The 16,595-nt window shown below is 49.0% G+C and overlaps 1 protein-coding gene across 4 annotated transcripts in view; it reads left to right on the top strand.

The window, feature by feature from the left end:
- Window positions 1-16,595, top strand: part of COBL (cordon-bleu WH2 repeat protein) — a 270,471-nt gene that overhangs the window by 81,089 nt on the left and 172,787 nt on the right. Inside the window, exon 1 of one of the 4 annotated variants that reach the window (XM_047694207.1) lies at window positions 8,647-8,669. The exons of the other annotated variants lie outside the window; for them this stretch is intronic. The gene's annotated coding sequence lies outside the window, so the exon portion shown is untranslated. Of the gene's footprint in view, window positions 1-8,646; window positions 8,670-16,595 lie in introns of those variants that run through there. 4 annotated transcript variants of the gene reach the window in all.

Here is a 16,595-nt window from a genome sequence, read left to right as displayed (position 1 = left end):
AATCCCAGCATTGAGAACTCACTCACTCATACAGCAAATAGTTGCTGAGTGACTCTGTCTGTCTTGACCCCTGTTCCCTTGGAGTGGGAGTCTAGAGTTGTGGCTCGTTCTAAACAGCTCAGCAAAGACCTGTGAGTGCAGATCAGAAGCACTAGAGAAGGGACCAAGTCCCTGCAGGAGAATGACAGGGCCTCATTAGGAATTGGGGGATGGCCTTTCAGGGAGTGCACTTCTCAGTTTGGGTCATGGCGGGTGGAAAGGAGCCAAGGAGAGGGAAGATCATCCCAGCAGGAGGAGCAGCATGTGCAAGTCCTCAACAAAGGAGAGCTTGCTTATTCCAGGTATGGAGGAGGAAGTGAGGTTGGGACATGGCAGGTGGCAGAGCTGAGGCTGGTGGGGAGTCAAGGTGGGAAGTCTTGGGCCTTTGAGGCCATGCCAAGGTGCTGTACTTTATTACAAATACAAAGCAAAGTGCTGAAGGGACTTGATGTAGAGTGAGCAGCAATGCAGAATCTCTCGGCAGGAAGCTAGGGTGAGCAGTGGGACAAAGCCTGTGGATGTCAGGTGGGGATGAGGGGATTTTGTCCTAATGAGTGACATCCTGCTTCTAATGGGGATTCCATCTAAGCCACTCCAGAGCCCTCTGAAATAGCTCTTTCTGAGTTCCAGTTGAAAGGTGAGTCCCTTTGGTAGCAGCGTCCCTCCCTGTCCCTTGTTCCTGGCCTGAGTGGAAAGGGAGGACACATGGTGCTGTTGCTAGATTATTGAGAATAGTTTGGAAGACCACTTTCCCACCCCGTTTGCCTCCACGGTACTTTCCCCCTCATTTCAAACAATCAAATTAGTTTATTCCTGGCCTCTGCTGTTGGGATCGATGTCTTTCTTCCACTTTGTTCTGGGGTTTTATTGTCCCTGGAAAGATCAATGGAAGGACGTTGTTGGTGCCAAAAGAAGGCCCACCTTTGCCTGGACTTCATCTACCAAGCACTTGATATGCTTCAACTTTCATTGAATTTCTTGCAGAAGGGAAACTCTACCCACTAGATAAAACACATTTACAAAAGAAAACCGGTTAATTTCCTTGGTCATACCAACCCTATTGAAGACTCTCAGGGAGCGTGACCCTGAAGTATAGGGTGACCTGTAGGCCCCACTCTGAAATCCAAGTCTCAGGGTGTGGTTTCTGAGTGGACAGGGTAGACAGGGAATCACAGGGGGAGGGGCTGACTCTGGAAGAGCTGTGCCAGGGGCCTGATGGGCACCGTGTCATGTGGTTGGTCACATAGGTGATGCCAGTGTCTCTCTGCAGAGGATGGGAGGGGAGAGAGAGAATCCTGCTTCTCTCCATGAGTTCTGAGAGGAGCTCCGAGGTCTGGTCAGAGCTGTGCCTCCATCACTCACATGTGTCCCAGAAGGCTCTAGAATGTTCTTGGAATCTCAGCTGTCACTGTGAGGGTGACTCAAGGACCAGGTGATCCTCTTCTTTAAAATATTACTCTCTTCTCAAAGATAGACATGACCCGCCCAGTCTGAGGTCAGATGAGCAGCCAGGGTAGGATTCAGGGAGTGGAGAGAAGGCTTGTGCAGGCCAGGCACCACACACCCCTTCCTTAGAAGGTGCTAGGACAGGAAGGGCCTTCTCTCCATGCACACGATCAGATTTTGAAACTCAAAAAACCAGAAGTGGCCTGGTCACTCATGGCCATCGGTGGGATGATGGCCATCCTGCCTGGCCTGCCTGGCCCCTCCTATTCAGCCTGTCCAGTTGGAGATGATCTAAGATAGTGGGGATGAGCAGAAAACCCCTGATAAATCCTGGGACTCAGTCTGCCTGCCTGTCTCAGAACTGATAGTGTAGGGACCCATTTTTATTTTTAAATATTTTATTTTAATTTTTTATTGACATATAGTTGACACACGATATTATAGTAGTTTCATTTTACAACATAGTGATTAGACAATTGTATACATCACTCCAGTGTTCACCACAGTGTGACTGCCTTCCCTATGCTCTACTTGCCATCCCTCTAACTTATTCATTTTATAACTGGAAGTTTGTACTTCTTACTCCACTTTACCTATTCCGCCCATCCCTTCCCTGCCTCCCCTCTAAACACCACCACTGTGTTCTCGGTGTGTGTGTGTCTGTTTCTGTTTTTCTTTGTTCATTTCTCTTGTTGCTTTAGATGCACATATAAATTAAATCATCTGATACCCTCTAGATCTATCCATTCCATTGAAATTGGCAAGATCTTACTCTTTTTTATGGCTGAGTCATTGTACATTCACAGTCATTGTACTTTCCACAGCTTCTTTATCTATTCGTCTATCAGTGGATCCTGGGATTGTTTCTATATCTTGGTTATTGTAGATAATGCTGCAGTAAACATAGGGGTGCAGAGATCTTTTCAAATCAGTGCATTCGTTTTCTTCGAGTAAGCACCCAGTGGTGGAATTACTAGCTAGCACTATGGCAGTTTTTTTTTTTTTTTTTTTTTAAGTTGGAGGGCAGTGTCTATCTTAGAAAGGAGAGTGACCACATATGAAAAATACCACATAGCATTAGGTGGGGAAAAAAACACATAAAAATCATTCCCCAACCCCCAGTCCCTTGGTACTCAATGCTGTGTCTCCCACTGAGGTAAGGTCGTGCCACTGTCCCATGGCATGATGGAAGGAAGGAAGGAAGGAAACCAAAAACAACCTCCATAAGAGGTAGACCCAAGCCTACATAACCACCATGTGTGTGTTCTGAGGAGTCACAGGGCTCTACCCCCTCAGTGATACTGCTCCTTCTCCTTCTTATGTAAGAAGACTGTGCTGAAAATGAAGGGCCCCAGCATCATGGCGAAGGCACTGGCTGCCACTGGGTTAGTAGGGCTAGGCCAAGGGGATGAAGGGCTCATACTACATGTACTGGACAGGCCTCATGGACACCTGAGTGTGAGAGCATAAGTGTGTGCAGTCTAGCCAGTTGTAATCCACTTTCAACTGGAATGCCCATACACATCAGCCAACTTGAAATGGACACCATATTTGCCACCTAGTGCCTACTAGATGGCACTAAAAATATTTCTCTTTTTAATTTTTTGACAAACCTCCATACTATTTTCCAGAGTGGCTGCACCAGTTTGCATTCGCACCAACAGTGCACGAAGGTTCCTTTCTCTCCGCAGCCTCACCAACACCTGTTTTCTTTTCTTCATGATTTCAGCCATTCTGACATGTGCGAGTTGGTATCTCGTTGTGGTTTTGATCTGCATTTCCCTGGTGACGCGTGACATTGAGCATCTTTATGTGTCTGTTGGCCCTCTGGGTGTCTTCTTTGGAATAAGATGTGTTCAGGTCTTCTGCCCAATTTTTGATGGGATTGTTTTTTTGGCATTGAGTTGTGTAAAATCTGTATATATTTTGGATATGAGCCCCTTATTGGACTATCATTTGCAAATTTCTTCTTCCATTCTGTAGGTTGCCTTTCATTTTTTGACTGTTTCCTTTGCTGCAGAAGAGCATTTTATTGTGATGAAGTCCCAATAGTTTATTTTTGCTTTTATTTCCCTTGCCTGAGGAGCCATATCCAGAAAAATATTCCTAAGGCTGATGTCCAAAAGATTAGTGCCTGTGTTTTCTTTTAGTGGGTTTATGGTTTCAGGTTTCACATTTAGGTCTTTAATCCATTTTGAGTTTATATTTGCATACAGGGTAAGAAAGTCTTGTGATACTCCCAAAACAATGATTGTGATGTCTTTTATTCAATTATTTAGTTTTCTTAAATACCTACAGGCATGAAGCTAGGTAAGTATGCTCCTTTTACAACTGTAAAATGAAAACAGATTGTACAAATTACACACACACATACACAAACAAGTTACACATTGTACAAATAAAGCACAAGTCCCATTAATAAAGTTGTTAGTCGCTGATACTTACTATGAACTTGAGTACTAGCCAGTGTCTGTGCTCATAAACATCATTACATTGGATCATCATGGCAATCCTACAAGGTTATTTCCTATTTTCCAGATAAGGAAACTGAGGCACAGGGCTCCATCAGTTGCTGAGAGCACACAGTCAGTGAACGGCAGAGCCAGGCTTTGATCCAAGGCTGCCTGACATGTAGCCCTGTGGCCCTCACTCTGAGTCACCACCTTCCACTCCTTTTCTGTGGCACTGACACTTGACTGATCACCAGCATTCAATCTGATATGTAAAAAGTTAAATCTTTGTAGGTCAGTTTCTTCCTGTGCACATTAATTTTTTGACTTTAAGATAATGACCATCATTTACATCAATGCCATCTGCACTGTGGTTGCTTTTTTTTTCCCTTAAGATTTATTTATTTATTTGAGAGAGAGAGCACAGAGCAGGAGAGGCAGAGGGACAGGGAAAGAGAATCCAAAGCAGACTCTGCGCTGAGCGTGGAGCCCAGCGTGGGGCTCAGTCTCATGATCCTGATATCACGACCAAATCAAGAGTCAGACACTCCACCAACTGAGCCACCCAGGCGCCCCTATGGTGGCTTTTTAATGCAGATAACAAGATGCCATTAATTTGATGGACCTGTTCGATAATGCATGTGAACTCGATACTGAAAAGTAGTTAAATCAAATATTTGCCATTGCCTTTTTAACACCACATGTCTAATTAACAAGGCAGGACCTTTTCATCACAATTTTGGGCAACAGAGAACAAACGTGGTCAGTTCTGGAGCAGTGCAGGACCTCTGGATTTGGACCACCATGGATCCCTTGACCCTCACAGTGCAGAGGACATTATTCAGTCTCTGCTGCAGGCGTGGTCCCAACCCCACCCAGCACTGGTACTGAACAGTGTGGCAATGAGTACAACGCAGATGACCCCATGCGGGAAGCTCCTAATTAAAAAAAAAAAAATACACACATACACAGACATATGATTGCAGGTTAAAAAAAATCTTTCACCCTTTAGGGGCACCTGGGTGGCTCAGTGGGTTAAGCCGCTGCCTTCGGCTCAGGTCATGATCTCGGAGTCCTGGGATCGAGCCCCGCATCGGGCTCTCTGCTCTCTCGGGGAGCCTGCTTCCTCCTCTCTCTCTGCCTGCCTCTCTGCCTGCTTGTGATCTCTCTGTCAAAAAAAAAAAAAAAAAAAAAAAAATCTTTCACCCTTTAGGCTGCCAACAACGCCATTTGTAGATCTTTAGGGATTCGTGAACTCTGCTTTAAAGAATAATGTGTTTTAAAGATGAGGTTTCTTGCACAAAAATTTCACTTAAGAATTCTATAATTATCTTAGAACACTGTTTTAAAAAACTAAACAGGCACACTCAAACACATTGTGACTTGACGAAGTGTCCATGCTGCGCAGGTGCTCCTTTTTGTTATAAATGAACTTCACACTGCCCTAAGTCTGTTTGAGATTTCTCCCTGGGTCGGATGCCCTCTTTGGGCACAAGAGAGTATGTAAAGACAGGAGAGCTGTTCTGAGCACCTACTCCCTGCCAGGTCCTGAGCCAGTCACCTTATTTCTGTTACCAGGTTCAGTCTACACGGAAACTCAAGCTCAAGCCTCACGGGCAGAGCCCCAGAGTGTCTGTGAGCCCCACGCTATGCCTTCAGTGCCTCGGGTGGGGAAAGCCATGGCTTACGCAGCCAGAACCTCCTAGCCGGCTGAGTACCCAAGCGGGCGGCTCTGAAACCAGCACCATGAGTCATGAAATGTGACTGTTTCTGCTAGAAGGCAGGGCAGAAGCACTGCAGAAGCAGCCGAATGGCCACCTGTCATGTCATCCTCACGGTGTACTGACTGGAGTCCCAGCCAAGTGAGTAGGGGGCTGCCGGGACCCCGCGACCCTGGGAAAGCTCACGTCCACGCCCCTCCCACCATCTGCTCCACTTGGAGCGCTCGTCCCCATTTCTACCAGCTTGGGCCACGGAAACCACTGGGCAAAATGGGCACTGTCCACCCCCAGACTCTAGTCGAGGTTGCTGAGTGGACGGGGGTTACAGCTGCCCACATACCTGTCGTCCTGCCATACCTGCCGGGCTGCCGGGCCCCGGTGCACCCGTCTGAGCACCTCACCTTCCGGGGCTCTCCACGGGAAGGGCCGGCCCTCTCAGCCAGGCTCCTTCCTCTCTAGCTTCCCATACCAGACCCCTCCATCCTCCCCCAGCTGGAGCACTCACTGTTCTAGAACGAGCTCTCATTCCCCTCCGTCCTGCTAATGTAGAGCTTTCTGCTGACTCTTTCTAACCCAGTCCCTCTCCTGTTGCTCCAGCCACCGCGCGCTTCTCCTTTGGATCTGACGGTCCGCGGCTTTGAATTGCTATGGCTTCTGAGCTTGCCTCCCAGAGCTGTTGGAGTGGGTGTATGTGAGGGCATGCGCGCTCCTCCGTGGGCGCATGCTCCCCGGGAGCAGGCGCTGCTGTGCTCAGAGCCCTTTGGGGACAGGCACCAGGGTCTCCGCAATCCAGTCCACACTCAGCTCCCTGCCTCCCTCTCACGTCCTTGCTGGGAGCAGCCTCACGCCACCCCTGCGCATGCCACCTCCAACCGACTTCTCTTATCATGGCTGGCAGGTGACTTCCCGAACCAGCCTAAGTCCGGAGTCCTTTATCATCCCTGAGTGGCACGGCCTGTCCTTCGTCCTTTCTGTCCTTACCTGCACCGTCGCCGGGTCGTATCGGCCTGCCCTGGAGACTGTGAGCTTGTGGAGGGCGACTTCTATCTGGTACCGTCGGTCTTGGAATGGTCCTGATGTGATGGGGTCGACCATGTTGGTTTCATGCAGCACGATCTTCTCAGACGCACTTGGTACAGGGTCCCAGGACACGTTTATGGTTTGGGGTTTTTTGGTTTTGTTTTTGTTTTTGTTTTTGTTTTTTGTTTTACTTTATTTATTTATATGAGAGAGAGCTCACATGAGCAGAGGGAGAAGGAGAAGCAGGCTCCCCGCTGAGCAGGGAGCCCGATGCGGGACTCGATCCCAGGACCCTGAGATCATGAACTGAGCTGAAGGCAGAGACTTCCCCGTGGGGAAGTTACAGGCGGCCCCGTGGGACAAGTTACATAAGTGTGCAAAAATAATGTTCCAGGGCAACATTAGCAAAGTCCTGTTGGGAACTTTGTACCTGTTGGGAACAAAGTCCTGTTGTACCCCTTTCTCTGATGTTTCTTCTCAACCACTACTGCACCCAGGAATCACCAACCGTGACAAATGCAGAGTCAGGTTCGGGAAGTCTGGAGCCTGCATTGACTCCTCTAGGGCTCCCTACCCGCCTCCAGGTTGCTCCCTCTGTGGGAGGAGGCGGAGGCCTTGTCCAGCTGCCGGCAGGAGAGACCAGGCTGACAGGGGCAGCGAAGTGACTCTGAGAACCAAGGCGGCTGGTTTCTAACTCAGAATCTTTTAGGAGGAGGCAAACTTCCTGCTCTGGAAGAATCTTGGGGAGAGAGCGGTAACTCCCTTCTGCCCGTGGCAAAAACAGACCCAGTTAGCCAGAGCTTTTGCTTCTCGGTGGATCCAAAGAGGGAGGAGTGGGGTGTGCCAGCTTTCTCTTTGAAATTCCCTTTAGGCAGATACTGTTCGTCCTGCTTCCTGCCAGGGCAGCCGGATGGTAAATGGGCATCAATCATGCAGGCTTGGCAGGTGGATGAGCCGGCACCAGCATGACCACTAACTTCAGTGTCCGCTGGTCGTGGACACTGAGAAACTGTTGGAGGCATGAGGGGAGAAAAAAAAAAAAAAGAAACACCACACATAAAGCAGAGAGCCCTTTGGACTTTGCTCCAGGGACGTTAGAGCTGTGGGGACTTTCCCTTTGCAGGCTCCAGGCCCTGCCTGCCCCGGGCTCCCCCAGCTTGGCCGGGTTCCCGTGGAGTTGGGTTTTAATGCAGCTGCCTGGGTTCCCGCCCTGGAATTTGCACTCACTGGGCCCAGGTGGTGCCAGACGAGCAGCCCACGGCCTCCTGGATGGCCTCGCGTTGAGGGAGCAGATCTCCGTGTTCTGTTGCTTGTGGACAAGCTCTGGAAAGAAAATGTCATCTGGCGGCGTCCCAGCTGATGCAGGAGCTAGCAAGTACAGCCCTGAAATTTAGACAGGAAATATGGGGTGGTTTGAAGCAAAAACCGTCGGTGTTCTTACTGATGACCTTTGAGATCCCATAGATGTTTTTGTATATATTATGTTGTTTTATAGTTTCTGCTGGGGCACACCCAGTCTCATACCTGGAGGGAGCACAGGGCGGCCAGGAGGGGGATGCTGCTTGCTCAGTGACTCAGTCCCTGAGGTATGTGGGACCAGCCCTGCTTGTCCTTGACAGTGTAGAGAAGGAAGGCAGGGTCGCCAGCTGCTGGGTCACCGGCCTGGGGCATGCCCAGGAGGGGCCTTGCCTTTTTTATTGCCCACGTGCTCCATAGGGTCGGATAGGTCCCGACTTCATGGCACCGGCACAGACCTTCCCAAAGGGAGTCACCGGCTTGGCAGTGTGGTGACGTTTGAGGACAAGTGAAGCTGATTGGGCCCGTGGGAACAGCAACAGCCCTTCCCAGGTGGAGGGAGCCCATGACACTGTGACCGTGTTACATGGAGACAGTGCTCACTTTCAGAGGAGCTTGGGGTGTCTGTCCACCTGGGCAGCTTCTGCTCTCGAACTGACACATAGTTACATCCTTGAAAAGACAAGCCAGAATTCAGGTATTCTGGGTGCTCCTTGGGTGGAGGAGGATTCCAGAGGGAGGCAGAGGAGCCCCCATCACTGTCCCCTCATGCACAGTGGAGCTTAGTCTGCCAACCTGCGTCCACCCTCTGGACCTGCTCCCAAAGGGGTCCCTCCCCTGGGGCTCCAGCCTCACCCACCCCCTTTGCTCTAAGGGGCCCTCAGCCTCCCTCCACCCTTGGCAGGTGGTACATCCACCATCTCTTCCCCCACTGTGCTCAGCAAGAAATTTCTTCCATGCTGGGGATCTGGGGTGGGGGATCCCTAGGAAGGAGCCCACTGAGGGACAGAAGACAGCCCTGGCAGTAAGTCTGCCTTACATTCTACAACTACCAGGATGAACATCTAATTTTATTAGGTTGAAATTACTGTGATTCAGTTGTGATGAAACACACATAGGATGGAATTGACTGTGCTAACCATTTCTCAGTGTGTGGTCAGTAGCGTTCCGAACATTCACTTTGCCGTGCAGCCAATCGCCCAAACTCTTCATCTTGCAAAACTGAAACTCTGGTCAACCAAAACTGTTAAATCGTTACACAAAACTTCTCCATCCAGCCCTCCCCCAACCCCTGGTTCCCTCCATTCTACTGTTGGTTTTGCTGAGTCTGATGGCTGTAGGAACCTCAAAAAGGGGGAATCACACAGTATTTGTCTTTTTGTCCTGGCTTATTCACTTAGTATAATGTCCTTGGGTTCCTCTGTGTTGTAGCATGCTTCAGAATTTGTTTCCTTTTTAAGGCTGGAGAATATTCCAGAATGCTTTGCTTATTCATTGGTAATGGGTGCTTGGGTAGCTTCCACATTTTGAGTATTGTGAGTAATGCTGCCATGAACCTGGGGGGACCTTTTCAAGTCTCTGCTTTCAGTTCTTTTGGGTACATGCAGACCTACGTTCTTTTATTGTGCTTGGCTTTGTTGCAGTGAACGATACTGCATTTTTTATCACTGTTAGATGTGTGGCAACCCTGCATCGAGAAGGTCTACCGGTGTCATTTTTTCCGACCCCATCTGCTCACTTTGTGTCTCTGTGTCATGTCTTGGCAATTCTCACATTATTTTAAACTTTCTCATTATAATTATATTTGTCCGGGTGATCTATGATCATCGATCTTCAATGTTGCCATTGTTGTTTTGGGGCGCCACAAACCATGACCATCGAAGACGGTGACCTTCACTGACCAGTGTTGTGTGTGTTCTGACTGCTTCACAGACCACCGTTCCTCTTCCGTCTCCCTGTCCTTGGGCGTCCCTATTTCCTGAGACAAAACAGTGTTGAAACGAGCTCAGTCAATAACCCTGTAATGGCCTCTGCGTGTTCAAGTGAAGGAAGAGCCCCACGTGTCTCAGTTTTCATCAAAAGCTAGAAATGATTAAGCTTGGTGAGGAAGGCGTGTTGAAAGCCAAGGTAGGCCAAAAGCAAGATCCCCTGTGACAGCTGGAGAGCCAAGCTGTGAACAGAGAAACCGTTCTTGCGGGAAGTTGGAAGCACGCTTGCAGCAAACACGTAAATGAGAAGAAAGGAAAACAGCCTTATGGCTGATATGGAGGAAGTTTTAAAGGTCTGGACTGAAGATCAAAGCAGCCGCAACATTCCCTTAAGCCAAAGCCCTATCCAGAGCAAGGCCCTGACTCTCTAGTTCTGTGAAGGCTGAGAGGGAGGCCGCAGACGAAAAGTCTGAGGTTAGCAGAGGTTAGTTCGTGAAGTTCAAGGAAAGAAGCATCTCCAGGTGGAGCAGCGGGGCTGATGGAGAAGCTACAGCAAGTCAGCAGCAGATCTGGCTGAGGGAATTCAGGAAGGTACTAAACAGAGTCCCAGTGTAGACACAACAGCCTTATGTTGGAGACTGATGCCATCTAGGACTTCATAGCTAGAGAGAAATCAGTGACTAGCTTCTAAGGAAAGGCTGATTCTCTCATTAGGGGCTAATACAGCTGGTGACTGGAAGTTGAAGCTTATCCTCAGTGACCATTCTGAAAATCTGAAGGCCCTTAAAATTTGTGCTGAATCCAGTCTATCTGCATTCCGTAAATAAAGCCATAAAGCCTGAATGATGGCATATCTGTTTACAGCATGCTTTACTGGATCTTTTAACCCTGCTGCTGAGACCTACTGCAGGAAAAAGGGTTCCTTTCAAAATATGACTGCTCATTGACAATGTGCCCAGTTTCCCAAGGGCTCTGATGGAAATGGACAGTGAGATAAATGCTGTTTTCATGGCTGCTGCAACACATCCATTCCATAACCCATGGATCAAGCAGTAATATTGTCTTTCAAGTCTTATTATTTAAGAAATACATTTCAGGGGTGCCTGGGTGGCTCAGTGGGTTAAAGCCTCTGCCTTCGGCTCAGGTCATGATCCCAGGGTCTTGGGATCGAGCTCCGCATCGGGCTCTCTGCTCAGCGGGGAGCCTGCTTCCTCCTCTCTCTCTGCCTGCCTCTCTGCCTACTTGTGATTTCTGTCTGTCAAATAAATAAATAAAATCTTTAAAAAAAGAAAAAGAAAAGAAAAAGAAATACATTTCAGGGGCGCCTGGGTGGCTCAGTGGGTTAAAGCCTCTGCCTTCGGCTCAGGTCATGATCCCAGGGTCCTGGGATCAAGCCCCACATCGGGCTCTCTGCTCAGCAGGGAGCCTGCTTCCTCCTCTCTCTCTGCCTGCCTCTCTGCCTACTTGCAATCTCTGTCAAATAAATAAATAAAATCTTAAAAAAAAAAAAAAGAAAGAAATACATTTCATAAGGCTGTAGCTGCCCTAGATGGATATTCCTCTGGTGCATGTGGGCAAAGTCAATTAAAAAACTTCTGGAAAGGATTCACCACTCTAGATGCCATTAGGAAGATTTGTGATTCATGGGAAAAGATCAAAATATCACTATGAGCAAGAGTTTGGAGGAAGTGAATTCCAATCATCATGGATGACTTTGAAAGGTTTAGGATTTATTGGAGGAAGTACCCGAAGATGTGGTAGAAGGAGTGAGAGAACTAGAGAACTGGAACTGGAAGTGGAGCCTGAAGATGGGACTGAATTGCTAGGCTCAGGATGAAACGTGAGTGGAGGAGGAGTTGCTTCTTATGGACACGCAAAGACTGTGGTTTCGTGAGATGGAATCCGCTCCTGGTGGAGATCCTGTGAAGACCGTTGAAGGGACAACAACGGATTTAGAATATTGCAGGAATTTAGCTGATAAAGCAGAGGTGGTGGAGTTCGAGAGGACGGACTCCAACTTCGGAAGAAGTTCTGTGGGTAGATGCCAAACAGCGTCCCATGCTACAGAGAAAGCATTCGGGAAAGCAAGAGCAATCGATGTGGCAAAGTTCACTGTTGTCTTAGCTTAAGAAACGGCCACGGCCACACCATCCTTCAGCCACCACCACCCTGGTCAGTCAGCAGCTGTCAGCATCGAGGCAGACCCTCCACCAGCAAAAAGATACGACTTCCTGATAACTCAGATGATGGCTAGCATTGTTTAGCAAAAAGTATTTTTATTTTTGTAAAGACTTTAGAGAGAGAGAGAGAGAAACACAAGCAGCAGAGTGGCAGGGAGAGAGGGAGAGAGACTCTCAAGCAGACTCCCCGCTGAGCAGGGAGCCTGACATGGGGCTCAGTATCATGACCCTGAGATCATGCCCTAAGCTGAAATTAAGAGTAGGACGCTTAACGGATTGAGCCACCCAGGTGCCCCAGTACAGTGTTTTTAAATTAAGGTGTGCACATTGTATTTTTAGGCATAATGCTGTCTCACACAGACGCTGCAGTACAGTATAAACAGTACTTCTATATGCACTGGAAACCAAAGAATTCATCCGACTGGTCTTACCGTGATAGCTGCTGTTTTGCGTGCTCTGGAACCAAACCCGTACCACTGCCAAGGTGTTCCTGGACCCAGAAGAGGAATTATAGGGGATCTGATTTTATTTTTTTGAGGAACCTCCATACTGTTTTCCATTGTGGTTGCGCTCCTTTGCGTTTCCACCAGCAGAGTATAAGGGTCCCAGTTTCTCCACATCCTTGCCAACATTTCTTATTTTCTTTTCTTTTTCTTTCTTTCTTTCTTTCTTTTTTTTTTTCTTTTTTTTTGGTTAGTGGCCATCCTAATCCTAATTATAATATAAAAGCAGTAGTTCGGGTTTCCTATTTTTCTGTGATTTGGTATACTAGAATTGGAAGTGTCCTGTAGTCCAGCCCCCAATGTCCCCAAAGGAACTGAGATCCAGAAAGAAGAAACCCATGCACAGTGTCTCAGATCCTCATGGCTTACCTGGGACACACAGGATGACATCAGAGACTGGGACCCACTAGCCAGCCGACACTACAAGAAGGCCAAGATCAGGCCGAATGGCGACCACTGTGACTTGGCTCAGCCCTCCACCCCCTCCCTGCTGCAGACAAGGCACCTGCAGACTTACGGGATCCTGCTGGAGGGCTTGTTGGTGGCTGGCTCCAAGCGGGGACCCCCACAGCATTCAGAGAGGTGTCCTCAGTCGAGGCCCAGGCTCCTCTCCCCTGCCCGCCCTTGCCTGTGCTTGGAAATGTCACTGTCATCTCAGACCCAGGTCACTGAAAGCCACCTGGTCATCGCCTCCCACAATGTGTCCTCTGTTGGGCTGCTTTGACCCTTGTCCTGGAGCCAGAGACTTGGAACCCCAAATATCGTGGGGTCCTCCTCCTGCTCTTGCGGACCCATCTGTCTTCCCCCCACGGTCGCTCTGCCTGTGTACCCCCACACACACACACACAGACACACACAGGCTGACCTTCTCATTCAGGCTGCTTGTCTCCAGAACTGTTCATGCTCACTGCTCTGGCTGCTGCCGCCAGCGCCCCCCTCCCCACACGCCTTCCAGCAGTTTCTCCCACACTGGCTCTCACAGGTGATCTGGGATCCCCACTGGCTATGGGTTAGTTAGGTCCTTGGCCCGCTTCCCAACCGGACCCTCTTTCAAGCAATGGCCAGGCCTTTCCCTTGAACAAAACAGACACAAAATCACCTTCTGCTTCCCTCCCCTTACTCAGCGACATTGAAAAAGATGATCCCCAAATAGTTGTGGGATGCTCTCATTCAGAACCACCCACTCACAGGTTCCCCAACCAGCAAAATGAGAGCAATAGATCCTCTCCCTTAGATTATAAAGATTCAAGTGAGAAAAAGTGGTTTCGAGAAACCACAGCACTCCGGTACCCTGAGCGGATGCAGCCCATAATGCTCTCTTCCCCTAGGGTGGGCATGACCCATTACCCATTCCCCCCCTACCTTAATAACCATAGATATGAAGGGCAGCACACTCAATGTGGAGAATATAAACAGTCTTAATACAGCATCTGCTGTTGGGGCGCCTGGGGGCTCTGTCATTTAAGCGTCTGATTTCAGCTCAGGTCATGGATGCAGGGTCCTGGGATTGAGTCCTGCTTCTGACTCCCTGCTCAGCGGGGAGTCTGCCTCTCCATCTCCCTCTGCCCCTCCCCCTGCTCATGCTCTCTCTCTCTCTCTCTCTCTCAAATAATTGAATGAAATCTTTAAAAAAAAATTAAAGCATCTGTTGCCTTCCAGAGATGTTAAATGAAGTTGAAGACATGGGGCACCAGGATTGCCCACATGGGGAGGTCGACAGCAGTGGGGGCGGGTGTGTGTGTCCGGTGTCTTGGGCTGGCATAGAGCGGCTTTCTCCCCCCCGAGGCCTCTGTGCTTACGGACCCACACTGCTTCTGAAGTGGGGCCTTGACTCCATCCACACCCCAGGCACCATTTCTGGTGTGGACGGAAATTTCTCACGTGCACTCTTCAAAATAATTATTCTGTGAAAAATAAAAATGCAATGTCACAAATTTATCAACATATATATTTATAATCTGTCCGTTGCTTTCATCAAATGATACAGAAATTGCAATGGAAATGCTGTGCGATTTTGCTGCTAAGGAGGCTCTGTTCTGGAGAAATGTTGTGATCCCATAGCATAACCAGCTCTCGGGTGATGCACATTCCGTGGGTCTGTTCTGGGTCTAGGATGCTTGGTAAGCCTCCCATGTGCTTCCTGAGTGCAGCCAGGAGGGGGCACTGCTCTCAGCCTTGTGTCCTCAGGCCCAGAGCATCTAGAGGCATCTCAGAAGTGCTTTTGAGCTGTGTTTTCAAGAGAGCAAAGCATACCAGGCAGGGTGTACGACGTGGGAGAGGCAAGAGGGTGTGATTGTGGGTTTTCCAGGAACAGGGAACGTTAGACCGATTGCCAGGCGAGTGGGGGATGAGCGAGGGCAGGTTTATGATGGAGGGTCAAAGGAGTCCCCTGACTTTCAGGCTGTGCCGTTGCTTTGGGTATTAGCTGCAGCCCTGCAGGAGACAGGTGTGTGATGGCATTGAGTCACAGACTCCAAAACGAGGTACACACCCAGTTTTTGCTATGAAGGAATTTAGGGCCTTACTGGATCTTACCGGAGCCAGAAATTCATGTCCTTTTGTGAAATGTTCCAGTTTTTTCTGAGTTGGCTAGCTTCAGTGTGCACACACAGGCAGGCCTGCACGCAAGCACACATGCACAGGCTTGCATAAACACACGTGCATGCTTGCACACGTGCGGGCCTGCACATGCACAGATACGCCTGTTCACATACACGTGTGTGTGCATGCGTGCACCTGTGCACACACGCACCTGTGCAGGGATGCACACACAGGCACATGTGTACACACACGCACGTAACACTGTGCTGAACAGAAAGCTTCACCGGATGTCCCGGCAGCCTGAGGGGCTGTAGGTCCTGCGTGGGGGTGGGGTCAGGGTGCACCGCGCAGAGTCAGGTGTGAGAAGACGCAGGGCCCCCGTGGTCGGGGCTCATCTCCTGCATGTGGAGTGAGGGCATCCTGGGAGGCAGCAGGATCCACTGGCCGAGGCTGGACGGTAGGAGGACGCATGTGTGCAGGTGTCCGTGATGAGAGCTGTGCTGGGAGCTGGGGAGATTGTTCATGTGGGGAACACTGGGGGGACTGGTGATTCCTTCTTCCTCTCTCCTGCTTCCGCTCCCGTGGTGGGGCTGGCCGATAGAATAAATGCATCAGGAGCTGCTTCCTGCTCGACTCAGGAGTTCAAGCCAGGTTTATTAGTATCCAGAAATAAACAGAGAGCATCCTGAGCAAATGTATTCACTTCCCCAACATGTTAAAAAATAAACACTTCTTTTCCCACAACGAAAGCACCTTTGGGAGGTAATGTGAACAGCAGGTGGGCTTCTGGGAACCTGAGCATCTAGCCCTAGACCCAGGGTTGACTAGTGAAGGACTCTGTAACCTACTTCTCCGTGTTCCGACTTCCCCATCCGCAGAATGGGGTGGCATCCGTTCTTCATAACAGGCTGGAGAATGCAGCACTGAAAATCGTTTGGGTTTATTGCTAGCTCTGCCGTTTTCTAGTCTTACCAAGATGTGTCCACGCTCCTCTCCTATGAAGCAGGAATAACTGTAGTACCTCCTCAGTGTGTCATCGGGAGGGTCGATGAATTGGTAGCATACAGCCCCCCCATGCAATATGCTGACTACTTCGCTTTCATTTCTGCAAGTTAAAAATGAAGGAAGTATGTAAGGGATAAGAGGAAGGCACAAATGATAACGATTATGACACCAATGTAAGGTTTTCACCAAGAAAAAAAGGGAATTAATCTAGGTCTACATAGCCCAGTAGAGGAGGAGACTGGAATGTCATTCCAATCTGAGTCTTTACATTAACCAGTGACATGAATGGCAGGAGCTCGTGGCCTGCTCTGAATCCCATTTGCTATTCCCCCCTCAATTTTAAGTGACCTCTTTCATTTTACAAGTAATGCATTTATAGGTGATATTATAGAAAAATTAGGAAGTACATAGAAGTGAAAATAGCAAAATATGATATGACACGTATCCTGGGGATTCTTGTGTGCAT

Source organism: Lutra lutra, chromosome 11 (assembly GCF_902655055.1).
Source record: "Lutra lutra chromosome 11, mLutLut1.2, whole genome shotgun sequence".
In the NCBI taxonomy this organism is placed as follows: domain Eukaryota; kingdom Metazoa; phylum Chordata; class Mammalia; order Carnivora; family Mustelidae; genus Lutra; species Lutra lutra.
This window is presented reverse-complemented; position numbering and strand designations above follow the sequence as displayed.